At 42.9% G+C, this 13,025-nt stretch overlaps 1 non-coding gene across 1 annotated transcript; it reads left to right on the forward strand.

Annotated features, from left to right (window-relative positions):
* Nucleotides 1–9,491: 9,491 nt before the first annotated feature.
* On the forward strand, nt 9,492–9,598 carry LOC116561625. Its single transcript, XR_004273523.1, has one exon. It is a non-coding gene; the product is annotated as a U6 spliceosomal RNA (small nuclear RNA).
* Nucleotides 9,599–13,025: the final 3,427 nt, after the last annotated feature.

The raw sequence follows: 13,025 nt of genomic DNA on the forward strand, positions 1-13,025 counted from the left end.
TCTAGGGTGGACCCAGAACTGGTTAGTGGGCTAACCTTGTTGAACTTGGGAAGCTCTTTTTCGGGAAGAAGAATAACAATTATGAACACAAAATTATGTTGCAGGCTCAGAAGAGGCCCATGTCAGCGTGTGGCCAGGAAGCTTCCGTTCCATGAGAGTTGCAGCAAATGCAGCTTTGTTCGGGCCCTTCTTCCTGAGAAGTCTTCACATCATCTTGCTTTCTGCTGCTGTTTCTTGCCTTCTCCACCATAAGCATCCTAATTCACTCATTTGTTTCCTTGCACAGATTCCCTATGGTCAATGGCCCTTCTGAAAAATGGTGAAGGCCAAGCGCGGCGGCTCACGTCTGTAATCCCAGAACTTTGGGAGGCCAAGGCGGGTGGATCACCTGAGGTCAGGAGTTTGAGACCCGCCTAGTCAACATGGTAAAACCCTGTCTCTACTAAAAATACAAAAATTAGCTGGGGATGGTGGCGGGCGCCTGTAATCCCAGCTACTTGGGAGGCTGAGGCAGGGGAATTGCTTGAACCCAGAAGGTTGCAGTGAGCCCAGACCATGCCATTGCACTCCAGCCTAAACAGCAGAGTAAAACTCTTGTCTCAAAAGCAAACAAACAAACAAACAAACAAACAAAGAATGGTGAATAGGGCCAGGTGTGGTGGCTCACACCTCTAATTCCAGCTATTTGGGAGGCATGAGAATCTCTTGACCCTGGGAGGCAGAGGTTGCAATAAGCCAAGACTGTGCCACTGCACTCTAGCTTCGGTGACAAAGCAAGATCCTGTCTCAAAAAAAAAAAAAAAGAAAATGGTGAATAAATAGTAATTGCCTCTGGGGAGGGAAAATGGTAGACAGTGGACAGATGTGGAAGGGAACATTTTCACTATGTGGCCTCCTGAGTTTTTTCTTTTCTCTATGTGCATATTTATTCAAATATTTAGATACATTTCAATCACATAGCTAAACAAATAATTTTTCAGAGAACACCTAAACTGAGCATGAAACTTCTGGGATGTCCTGCTCAGCCAGATCCAATGGGACTATGTTCTACATGTTACGGTGGAGGGTGTCCAGGTTCCCAGCATCTTGAGCAAAGAATTGGACAAAACGCACAGCAAGGAAAGCATGAAGGGCTTTATTGAAAATGAAAGTACACTCCACAGTGTGGGAGCGGGCCCAAGCGTAGGGGCCCGAGGGTCCTGTTACAGAATTTTTGGGAGTTTAAATACCCTCTAGAGGGTTCCACTGGTTACCTGGGGTATGCCCTACGTAAACGAAGAGGATGAAGTAAAGTTGCAAAATCATTTACTGTGGAGAGGGTATTTCCTGTGATAGCTGAAGTGTGAATAGGTCTTATGTTCCCTACTTCCAGACCCTGTTTTCCTGCCTCACACATACTCCTAAATATCAGGGAATCCTAACACTTCCGTATGCTGCATTCCACACCTCTACAGTTACTGTTTTAGTGGGCCTAAGCGGAGGATTTTACATTTGCCCAAATGACATTTTCCTTTGCCAAGCTGTCCACAAAATTTCTTAAAGCCTTACTCTATCATCCTGTTAATGACTTAAGTTTGTCATCTGGAAAATGAAACCATGTTCCCATTCACTCAATTCTAAAATCATGAAGTGCCTGCTAGATTCAAAGACAAAGAAAACCAAATAATTGCATAATGTAACTATGGCTAGAGCTAACTCAGAGCCAGTTGAGCTGCCAGGGGGCCAGGTGAGGGAGTGGGGAAGGGCTAGAAGCGCAAAAGTCCAGGTGGGGAAAAGGTCTTCAAGGAACCCCAGAGAAGGTGGTCTCAGCTGGGTGCCATGGCTCATGCCTGTAGTCCCAGCGCTTTTCGAGGCTGAGGCAGGTGGATCAGGTCAGGGAGATCAGCCTGGCTAACATGGTATAACCCCGCCTCTCTCTATAAATAGGTAAATACGTATGTGTGTATATATACATGCCCGCACATGCATACGCGTACATACATATACATGCCCACACACATATAGAAGGCGTGTATGTGTGTGTATACATACATATGCACACACACGTATACACATAGAGGTACACACAAGTGCACACATACATGTGCATACACATGTGCACATACATGCACATACATGCACACACGTATACACACATGTATACACATACATGTGTAAATATACACATACATGTGCACACATACATATGCATACACATGTGTATACATGCATACCCATACACATATATACAGGCATACATGTATACACATATACACATCTATACATGCATGTATACATGTATGCACACATACACAATTATACATACATGGATACACACATATACAAGCACATACACATACACATATGCACATACACATACATGTATACACATCCATACATGCATATGCATACACTCACATGTATACAGTACATACATGTATATGCGCACACACACCACACACAGATACATGTATACACACATACATACACATACATATGCACATATGTACACATACATGCATGCATGAATACAAGTGCATGTATACACACAAATACCTGCATATACATACGTGTATACACATACGTGCATACACATACATACATGTGTACCCATACATACATGAGTTTACATGCATGTGTACATGTACCTATGTATGTATGTGCATGCATGTGCATGTATGTGTGCACGTGCATGCACATACATGTGCACACATACATGTAAGCACACACATACATGTACACACATAAAACATGTATACACATACCCGCAGGTACACACATGTACACACATACATACATGTACACACACATACACACATACATGTAGACACATACATACAAGTACATATATGTGTGTATACATACATACATGTATACACATATATACATAGGGAGTCTCATTCTGTCACTCAGGCTGTAGCATAGTGGCGTGATCCTGGCCCACTGCACCCTCTGCCTCCCGGGTTTAAGTGATTCTCCTGCCTCAGCCTCTCTGGAGTAGCTGGGGCTACAGGCGCCCTCCACCATGCCCAACTAATTTTTGTATTATTAGTAGAGACAGGTTTTCACCATGTTGGCCAGGATGGTTTCAATCTCTTGACCTCATGATCTGCCCACCTCAGCATTCCAAAGTGCTGGGATTATAGGCATGATCCACCATGTGGTAGCAGGTGCCTGTAGTCCCAGCTATTCAGTTGCTGAGGCAGGAGAATCATTTGAATCTGGGAGGCAGAGGTTGCAGTGAGCTGAGATCACAGCACTGTACTCCAGCCTGGGCAACAGGACTCCATCTCTAAAAATTAAAAATTAAAAAAAGAAGTCGGGTGGTGGCTCACACCTGTAATCCCAGCACTTTGGGAGGCTGAGGCTGGTGGATTGCCTGAGGTCAGGAGTTCAAGACCAGCCTGGCCAGCATAGCAACACCCAATCTCTACTGAAAATACAAAAATTAGCCGGGTGTGGTGGTGGGCGTGTGTAATCCCAGCTACTCGGGAAGCTGAGGCAGGAGAATCACTTGAACCCAGAAGGCAGAGGTTGCAGTGAGCTGAGATAGTGCCACTGTACTCCAGCCTGAGTGACAGAGTGAGACTTTGTCTCTCTCTCTCTACATATATATGTATATGTATATATATATACACATACATATAACTTTATATTTCTGTAAAAGAAAAAAGTTGGCCTCACCTGAGACACCTCCCCTCACCTCAAAATGGAGGTGCCTAGGCTAGGCCTGCAGATGTGTCTAAGAACCCAGCTTGGGGGTGGGGATGGGGATGGCTTCTGAGTCTCTGCAACTCCCTTGTACAACTGCAATGCACCAGCTATGCAGCAAGGCTAGGATGGCCAGTGCAGTTCCCCAGCCCTCAGAGACCTGCCAGGCAAATACCTGTGTAACCGCCTATTGTCAGGTCTGAAAAATCACACATAGAATTTGGCCTGGAGCTGGACTCCTCAGACTGGAGTGAAAATAGAACATGACTTCTCAATGGAAGTGTCATTCATGTTTTGGTCGGATAATGCCTTGTGTGAGAAGCTGTCTTGTGAATTGTAAGGTGTTTAGATGCCTCCCTGGCCTCCAACTACTAGATGTGAGCTCCCCACAGCTTGCGATCATGAAAAATGTCTCCAGACATAGCCAAATATTGCTGGGCAGGGCAAAATTGCCCTGGTTGAGAAGCATGGAAATAGAGGAATATGCTATTTACAAATTGTTCAGAATTCTATTTGTGTGAATCTACTTCTGCCTACCTCTTTGCCATTGCCCTGGGAATGTTTCCTCTGCCCGAAATAATTTTTCTCTTCTTCTCTATTTGTGAAGGCCACTTTTACCCTTACTTCCCTCCTGAAGCTTTCCCAGACTTTGCTCCAGCCCTCCTGAGAGTCCACCCTGTCTTTTGCATGACTTCTGGACTAAACAAAGGCTTCTTTTGTTTTGTGTGTCACACTGTTTTTCAGTGATTCCCTTACATTCTACTTCTCTCTGGACTGCAGGCTCCCTTAAATTTCCCCTGAGGACAGGGACTGTGCTTTAGTCTGTCTGGGACACACCTGTGAACACACAGCACTTGGTCAGTACACACTACATGGTAAAGAAAGTAGGCCTGGACCAAGAAGGGCCGGGGTGAAGAACCATGCATTTCCCAGAAGACTGGAAAAGCAGTAGCTAAAGATGTGCAAAAAATACCAGCACAGACTGATAACCTGAAACAAACAAACAAGAGAATTTCAGGGAGAAATCACCCTCCAAATGAAGTGCTGTTGAAAATCCAAGTAGTGGTCGGGCGTGGTAGCTCATGCCTATCATCCCAGCCAAAAAAAGCTTTTTTATTAAGCAAAGTGCGGGCACTGATATCAGGAGTAGGGCAGAGCACTGAGGGGCCGGGGTGCAGGTCAGCATATCTGGCTGCCATGGTTCTCTTGCATCAAGGGTAACCCTGGTGGCCTGTCCAGCAGCAATGAGACTCAAATCAATGTTCAGCATTCCTTCCTGAAGTAGCACACTGGACACCTGGTTTGATATTTAGGTTTCATAAGGTCAGTTCCTAGAATTTTTCAAGTACAAGGGATGTTAAACATGAAGTAGGGGCCAGGTACAGTGGCTCACACCTGTAATCCCAGCACTTTGGGAGGCTGAGGTGGGTGGATCACCTGAAGTCAGGAGTTTGAGATCAGCCTGACAAACGTGGTGAAACCTCATTTCTACTAAAAACACAAAACTGGCTGAGTGTGGTGGCACATGCCTGTAATCCCAGCCACTTGGGAGACTGAAGAAGGGAATCACTTGAACCTGGGAGGTGGCGATTGCAGTGAGACAAGATTGCACCATTGCACTCCAACCTGGGCAACAAGAGTAAAACTCCATCTCAAAAACAAAACAACAACAAAAAAAGAATACAAAAAACCATGAAGTAGGAGCCACATCCCATTCCCATTCTATCTCACTGAGACACAGGACTGGTGTTCTTGAAGTTAACACCATAGGCAGTGGAACTGCTGAATGGCAGGGGCCTTAGGGGAGCTGGGGCTGTGGCATGAAGATGGAGCCAGGTGAGCGGGGGGAGAGGAGGGGCCATCATTTCCCTCTACTAGCCACCCTGTTCTATCATCATGCACCCCTGACCCTGGGGATGCTGAAGAGTTTCCAGAGACTGTTATGGAGAGAGCTAGGTTTAATTCAGAGCCAGAAGAGAAAGCGCTTTCCATGAAGAGGCTGAGTGTGTGTGTGTGTGTGTGTGTGTGTGTGTGTGTGTGTGTGTGCGCGCGCGCGCGCGCATGTCTCCTGAAGGGGTTGTCTGCAAGGGGTTGTTACCAGAGGGCCCAGTGACAGAGCCTAAGAAGCTTCTCAGCAATGGGGGTGCCACTGGATGAGAATTGGGGATGGGACTCAGGGCCTGGAAAAAGAAGAGATTTCTAGCATTTTTGCTTTCTGAGTTGATTTAAGCTGGATCTATATTTCATTTATGTCACTCTTTGCACCACCTAAGAAGAATAAATGTACTGAGAAGTAAAGACATTCCAATGAATCAGCCAGGTGGCTCACACCTGTAGTCTCAGCACTTTGGGAGGCCAAGACAGGCAGATCACCTCAGGTCAAAATTCGAGATCAGAGAGAGAGATCCAGGATGGCTGATCACTAGCAGCTCAGGATTGTAGCTCCCACTGAAAGCGCAGAGAACGAGAGGACGCCACACTTTCAGATCAATTTTTGTTGCTCATCCACCAGGAGATTCCCAGCGGAGGAGACCCACGTGTTGCCAGCGCGACTCTTGAGGCCGGCGAGGCGGTTTTGCCGCTGCCTTGGAGCGGCGGCTCTCGGTGCAGAGTCAGAAAAGCACCATCAATCTTAAAGCCGCTGTTTTGGCCGGCGCAGTGGGTTGCTCAGATTCTAGCGCCGGGAATCAACAAGTTGGATGTCCATTCAGAAACCCAACTATAAATACGGTAATTATAAAGACCACAGATGGATAAATCTATAAAGAAGGGAAGAAAACAGCCTAAAAAGGCTGAGAATACCCAAAATCAGAACATCTCTCCCTCTACAGGGGATCACAGTTCCTCATCAGCAACGGAACAAGGCCTGATGGAGAAAGACTGTGTTCCATTAGCAGAAGCAGGCTTCAAAAGGTGGATGATAAGAAACTTCTGGGAATTAAAAGAACTTGTTCTAACCCAATGCAAAGAAACTAAGAACTTTGAAAAAAGGTTTGACGAAATGTTAAAAATAACACACAATTTAGAGAGGAATATAAGTGAATTCATGGAGCTGAAAAATACAACACGAGAACTTCGCAAAGTATGCACAAGTTTTAACAGCCAAATTGATCAAGCAGAAGAAAAGATATTAGAGGTCGAAGACCAACTTCATGAAATAAAACAAAAAGAAAAGATTAGAGAAAAAAGTATAAAAAAGAACGAGCAAAGTCTCCAAGAAATATGGGACTATGTGAAAAGACCTAATCTACATTTGATAGGTGTGCCTGAATGTGACGAACAGAATGAATCCAAGCTGGAAAATACGCTTCAGGATATTATTCAGGAAAACTTTCCCAACCTAGCAAGGCAGGACAATATTCAACGCCAGGTAATACAGAGAACACCACAAAGATATTCCTCAAGAAGACCAACCTCAAGGCACATAATCGCCAGATTCACCAGGGTTGAAATGAAAGAGAAAATACTGAGGGCAGCCAGAGAGAAAGGTCAGGTTACCCATAAAGGGAAGCCTATCAGACTCACAGCAGATCTCTCAGCAGAAACCCTACAAGCCAGAGGAGAGTGGGGGCCAATATTCAACATCCTTAAAGAAAAGAACTTTCAACCCAGAATTTTACATCCAGCCAAACTAAGCTTCATAAGCGAAGGGAAAATAAAATCTTTTGTGAACAAGCAAGCACTCAGAGATTTCATCACCACCAGGCCTGCTTTACAAGAGCTTCTGAAAGAACCATACAAATAGAAAGGAACAACCAGTATCAGCCTTTCTAAAAAATGCCAAAAAATAAAGAACATCAACATAATTAAGAAATTGCATCAATTAATGGGCAAAACAGCCAGCCAACATTAAATGACAGCAACAAACTCATATATATTGTTATTAATTCTAAATTCAAATCAACTAAATCCCCCAATCCAAAGACACAGACAGGCAAAAAAAGCCAAGACCCATTGGTATGCCACATCCAGACCCATCTCACATGCAAGGATACACAAAGACTCAAAACAAAGGGATGGAGAAAAATTTACCAACCAAATGGAGAGCAAAAATAAATAAATAGAAAGCAGGAGTTGCAATTTTTGCTGATAAAATAGACTCAAAGCAACAAAGATCAAAAGAAGCAAAGAAGGATATTACATAAAGATAAAAGGATCAATGTAACAAGAAGAGCTAAAGATCCTAAATATATATGCACCCAATACAGAAATACCCAGATATATAAGACTTATAAAGAGACTTGGACTCCCACACAATAATAGTGGGAGACTTACAGATCAATGAGACAGAAAGTTAACATCGATATTCAGGACTTGAACTCAGATCCGGAACAAGTAGACTTTATTAACATTCATAGAACCCTCTACTTTAAATACACAAAATATACACTCTTATCAGTACTACATCACAGGTATTTACAGGTTTAAATGAAATATTGGTTGGCTGCTTGTTAATTATTTTCTTCCCTCATTTTTTTTTATGTCTCTATTATTAAATATAATTACAGGCATACCCATTTTTAGACTGCATTTTAGCCCGGGCAATAAAGCAACACCCCTGTTCTCTCTCCCTCTTCCTCTTCCTCTTTCTTCCTTTCCTTTATTCTTTTTTTTTTTTTTCTTTTTCTTTCTCTCTTTCTTCCTCTAGAAAAAAAAAAAAAAATTTCGAGATCAGCCTGGCCAGTATGGTGAAACCTCATCTCTACTAAAAAAAAAAACAGAAACAAAAACAAAAAACAACTGAGTGTGGTGGCCGGCGCCTGTAATCCCAGCTACCTGGGAGTGTGACACAGGAAAATTGCTTGAACTGAAGAGGCAGAGGTTGCTGTGAGCTGAGATCACACCACTGCACTCCAGCCTGGGTGACAGAACAACACTCCATCTTAAAAATATTAAAATTTCAGGATTATATTTATATATGTGTATAAATATATAATATATATTATATATAAATATTATACATTAAAAATTATACAGTTGGGCACAGTGTCTCATGCCTGTAATGCAAGCACTTTGGGAAGCTCAGGTGGGTGGATCACCAGGTCAGGAGTTCAAGACCAGCCTGGGCAAGATGGTGAAACCCTGTCTCTACTAAAAATACAAAAATTAGTTGCATGTGGTGGCAGACGCCTGTAATCCCAGCTACTTGGGAGGCTGTGAGATATGGTTAGGTTCCTCTTCAAATAGCTTAGCAAGCAAGCAGTCTCCCTGTTCTTTATTCTTTAATTCCAAGTACCCCCCATTTTTTCTTCTTTTTGATTTTTCTATGCTTTAACCTGTCTAAATATGCCTAGACAAGCCACAGTCCCAGTTCACATTCCTTTTCTTATTTGGGAACAGATTAGCTCTCTAGTCCTCCATAGTCGACCCCTTCTTCTTCTCCCTTCTCCCCCATCATGTGCCTACCTTATCTAAGAAAGTTCAAATGTTTAGCCAATTGGGACTAGTTTAGAGTGTGTGGTCCAATCCTAGCCAATGGAAAAGGACACAGAGGCAGAAGTTGCATTAGGAATAAAAACCTCTACTCTCCTTTGTTCAGTGTGCTCTCATGGTGACCAGACCTGCAAGGAGCACCCTTCTGCAGAAGTAAATTTGCCTTGCTGAGAAATTCTTTGCTTGAGTGCTTGTTTTCTTTGCAACACTGAGTTTTCATTTCCAACAAGGCTGAGGCAGGAAAATCGCTTGAACCCAGGGGGCAGAAGTTGCAATGAGTTGAGATCACACCTCTGCACTCAAGCCTGGACAACAGAGTGAGACTCAAAAAAAAAAATCATTAATTAAAAAAAAATTTAAAGAAAGAAGTGCTCCTTTCGGCAGCACATATACTAAAATTGGAACGATACAGAGAAGATTAGCATGGCCCCTGTGCAAGGATGATAGGCAAATTCATGAAGTGTTCCATATTTTTGCATGTTCTCACTCATAGGCGGGTGTTGAACAATGTGAACACGTGGGCCTAGGGAGGGGAACATCACACGCTGGGGTAGGTTGGGGGATGGAGGGCTAGGGGAGGGATAACGGGGGGTCGGGGATGCTGGGGAGGGAAAACACTGGGAGAAATGCCTGATGTAGGTAAGGTGGGGGATGGAGACTGTAAACTACCATGGCACGTGTGTACCTATGCAACAACCCTGCAGGATGTGCACATGTACCCCAGAGCTTAAAGTATAATTTAAAAAAAAGAAAGAAAAAAATTTAAATTAAAAACAAAAAAAAAATTATAAACATATATAATACATAATAAATTGCATATTATACAATATATTATATGATATAAACATATGTTATGTATTTTAATATAATAATTATAATAAATAAATACACACACACACACACACACACACACACACACATATATATATATATATTTATTTTTATAGACACAGTCTCCTTCTGTTGCCCAGGCTAGAGTGCAAAGGTGTGATCGCAGCTCAGTGCAACCTCTGCCTCCCAGGTCCAAGGGATTTTCCTGCCTCAGCCTCCCAAGTAGCTGGGACTACAGGCACACGCTACCACGCCTGGCTAATTTTTGCATTTTTAGTAGAGATGGCTTTCACCTTGTTGGCCAGGTTGATCTCGAACTCCTGATGTCAGGTGATCTGCCTGCCTCTGCCTCCCAAAGTGCTGGGATTACAGGCATGAGCCACTGTGACCAACCAAAATTTCAGCATAATATATTAATGTTCCATTCTTCTGCAACATCCTGAGCCATTACAAGAGGGTACAGTGCACAGTTTGCCTGATAAATCATATTTCTAAAATGAGTCTTTATGCCCTCTTCTCCTTCCTGGCAGTCCCAGGATATTTATTCTTAAATAAATTTAATTTCTGGTGTTCTTAGAAGGCAATAAATCTTCGAATAATTTCTGCTGCTGCTGTTATGAGTACTGCATACATCTTCCTGTTCCTGGTCCAGCATTCTCTATGGAGAAGCTTGGAATTTGATAAAGAAGCAAAGTTTCCTGGAGCAATGAGGAATTGGTAATGTCATAGGATTATCAGAGCCACAATATTATCAGTCAAAAGCTCTCTCAGGCTGCAAAGAGCCTGCAGATCATGATTAGAGGGAAGGACTAGGCAAATCCTGGCAGCACTGACCTTTTATCCCTCCTCTGGCACTGCCCCCCACCACTCCACATTAAATCCACCCACTGAATGTCCCATGAGCCTTGGGACAAGGTTTATGTTATGCTGTTGGAAAATCTGATCCTATCCTAGATCATTGCCTTGTATGCCTTCCTCATTTGCTTTTAATGTGGCAGATCACTGGATCCAAAATAATTTGGTTGAGAACAAGTTGATCCAAAACAATATTTTTGTTTAAGCAATAAATCATTGCTAACTAAATGGATCATCTACTATTTGTATTTTCTTGTCTTTCTCATTTGAGTTATCTTTATTCATTTAAGGCATATTAGGCTCAATATACTAGTTTGGCAATGTCTTTGATCTTTTAATTTTTCAAATTGGCTAAAAATGAATGTTTCCAATCAACTGCTAATGTTTGCATAATTTGTATGAGTGACGTGGAGAGTGGGTATTAATTTTACATACCATTAAAGTACTTGTGGCACAAATACCAGTGATACTGAGTTGCTACTCCAGCAAAGTGAACCATAAGGAGATATAAAGTCCTTGACCCAGCTGGGCTTTCTGTCTAAATTTTCTGACCATCCTGCTAGGGGAGTTTCAGAATCCTTCCAGGTTACTTAGTTTCTTTTTCTTTTCTTCTGGACAGATGAATCTCACTATGTTGACCAGGCTGGTTTCAAACTCCTGGCTTCAAGGGGTCCTTCCATCTTGGTCTCCCAAAGTACTGGGTGTAAGCCACCACGCCTAGTGAGTAGATGGTTACTTTCTATGTGCTTGCCTTTGCAAAATAAAGAATGTGTTCTTTTTGGCCCTACCTAAATCAGGAAGCCTAGCAACACATTTACAGCTTTCCCCGGGGTAGTTTGGGAGGCCCTTCAGGTCAGCAGCCTGTGGAGTTAGCGTGGGGTTAGTACTCTCTCCCCTCACACTCTTCAGTGTCCAAGACCAGAGCCCCCAGGCTAGCTCTGGTAATGCACTTTCTGCTGGGAGGATGCTGACACCTCTGGCTTAACCTTAACACTGTTGCCTCAGAATGCATCTCCTTGTTGACTCTCCTTAGAAATAGGGACTGTTCTTTCTTTCTCTTTTTGCACTTTTCCCAAAAGTCTTCACCCTTCATCACAAAACTACTCAGAATGCTAGGAAACAGGCCCTCATTGTAAGCAAAACATTTTTATTGGAACACAAAGTTAATATTAATATAAAACTGCACACATGTGAAATAAGCCGCCTAAAATGTCAGCAACCTTAGGGTTTACATATGCCGTTTGTTAGAAATGTTAGAAATCGTTGCAAATAGCCAAACAAAAGGTGAATTCAGCTCTGAAATGTAGATGACATGAGAATGACACTCATCAACACACAGAAGTTTTTTTTTTTTCCAAATATAGAAAAAGTAGATCTGACTTCAGAGGTTAACTTTATTAACAACTTCAGTAGAACTCTCCTATAAATAGAAATCAAACATACTCACTTCTCTGCCTCAGTGATGGTCCCCCTATTACCACCACTCTCAGAGAAATACACTTGGGAAAGTTTGGGAGTCAATACATTTTTCAGTATCCTTGAGAATGTTTTCTTTTGTGCAGAGAAAAAATTATTCGAAGATGCCTTGGTCTTAAAACTTAATATTTGATTTAAAAAATTTTTAGTTCCACTTAATTCATATTCCTTTTAGCAAATTTTAACAATTAGCTGGGCATGGTGGCTCCTGCCTGTAATCCCAGCATTTTGGGAGGCCAAGGTGGGTGTTTTGCTTGAGCCCAAGTGTTCAAGACCAGCCTGGCCAACATAGTGAAAACCCATCTCTACAAAAAAGTACAAAAATTAGCTGGGTGTGGTGGTGTCTACCTGTAGTCCCAACTACTTGGGAGGCTGGGCAGGAGGATTACCTAACCCCAGGAAGTTCAAGGCTGCAGTGAGCCCACTGTCCTCTAGCCTGCGTGGCAGAGTGAAACCTTGTCCCAAAAAAAAAATTTTTTTTTTTTTTGAGGCAGAATCCCACTCTGTTGCCCAGGCCGGAGTACAGTGATGAAATCTCGGCTCACTGCAACCTCTGCCTCCCAGGTTCAAGCAATTCTTCTGCCTCAGCCTCCCAAGTAGCCACCATGACCAGATAATTTTTGTATTTTTAGTAGAGACAGAGTTTCACCATGTTGGCCAGGATGGTCTCGATCTCCTGACCTTGTGATCTGCTGGCTTCGGCCTCCCAAAGTGCTGAGATTATAGGTGTGAGCCACCTT

The sequence above is a fragment of the Sapajus apella genome, unplaced genomic scaffold (genome assembly GCF_009761245.1).
Source record: "Sapajus apella isolate SASKATOON/1434 unplaced genomic scaffold, GSC_monkey_1.0 scaffold29, whole genome shotgun sequence".
Taxonomy (NCBI): domain Eukaryota; kingdom Metazoa; phylum Chordata; class Mammalia; order Primates; family Cebidae; genus Sapajus; species Sapajus apella.